Source organism: Propithecus coquereli, unplaced genomic scaffold (genome assembly GCF_000956105.1).
Source record: "Propithecus coquereli isolate 6110/MARCELLA unplaced genomic scaffold, Pcoq_1.0 Scaffold288, whole genome shotgun sequence".
Lineage (NCBI taxonomy): Eukaryota > Metazoa > Chordata > Mammalia > Primates > Indriidae > Propithecus > Propithecus coquereli.
Genome location: NW_012148485.1, coordinates 997,092 through 998,640, shown reverse-complemented (window position 1 = coordinate 998,640; position 1,549 = coordinate 997,092).

Here is a 1,549-nt window from a genome sequence, read left to right as displayed (position 1 = left end):
AATCACTCCAAAATTCTGATATATTCCCTAATGAAGATAGAAATATAATTCTGGGCCGTATTCTCAGCACATTATAGATAAATTTAGTTTTGAGCATTTCATAGACTATTTTTGCATCCTTCTTATGTATTCATTTGGGATAGTTTAGAAAGAGCCTATTTTTGGAGAGGGCTTTTAATCATTTACTGATTTTGAAGATGTACTTCTGGAGAGAGCTCTTAGAGGTGGATCTGATTTTTGCTAATAGCACTTTTGCTTTCTGTCCCTTGCATAAGCCCTGGAATTTTGAGTAAAAATATTGAGCTGTTGACACAAGGCTTTGTATTTTAATGAGAAAAAGAAAAATATGCTCTTAACAGGTCCAAAACTTCTTTTTTGCCTTAGGAAGCTACTGACTTAAAATACGGTGAACACAAATTTTAACCAACACTGACTCATCAAGGATGGCCTTGAGGGAAGTTCTTTAAATTCCAAGAGTCCCAGAATCTCCAAAGGTAAAATGAGAAGCATAATGTAAGGTAAAATGTAGCTATTTATTTGTGTAAATCTTTACATTGTACAAATACTTTCAAACACACTACCTCAAATAATCCTCTGCTAGCCACATCTATAAATGACGAAATTGAATTGAGGCCCAAGGAAACTAAGAATGTCCAAAGATTGGAACCACTATTTGTGAACTTCTTGACATTACTCCTGAAAATGTTTTGACATTTGAGCTGCTAAGCTGGACCCAGTGTGATTGGCACACTTCAGTTTTTAAAATTTGAATGCGTTTAGGTGACTCGTGCTTTCCAGCTCAGTCCAGTCTTCCCACTACTACTAATAGTCCCGTCACTGATCAATTTGCCTGTTTTTGTCAGGGCCTCCAAATACATCTGTGTGTGTGACATTATCCTGAGTATATTTTCCTGGGGTAATAGTATTTCCTAGTTGAAAACTTGGGGTCTTGCCTATCTGTTTCTTAAGAGCCTTGGTCAACATTCAATAGCAATAAAAAAAAATTCCTCAAAAGATTCTACGTGTGTTTGCACCATAATATATATAACCAGATTTCCTAAGTGGTTAGTGATAACCCAAACCTGTTTTGTATTCTTCAAAAAGGCTTTTTTTATGTTCTATTTAATGGTGAAACTAAAAAGTAAAAATGTAGGGGATGGGCTAGACAGGCTATAAATTTAAAATTATTATATATAGAAGTGAAACTAAAATGAATAACCAGTGTTAAGTTCTACTGATGTCTGTGGTAATGTATTGTTTCAAGGCAAAAGAAATGAGAGTATGTGGTGTATAGGTTACGCTTTTTTTTCCCTTGGGATGAGTTAGGAGATCCACTTATAAGAGAACCATTATTGATAGCCAAAAAGGCATTTACAAGAGAAGAACATCTCCTCTTACCCTTGCTCAAAACTTTAAAGACATATGTAAGGGTACCTGAGACCACCCTTCTGAAGCTGGACAAACAGCAAGTGCATGGGCATCTCCTAAGTCCCAAATTATTTATTCTACACATTCTTAAAAATGATCTGAGTGACAATTGCACTCTGAC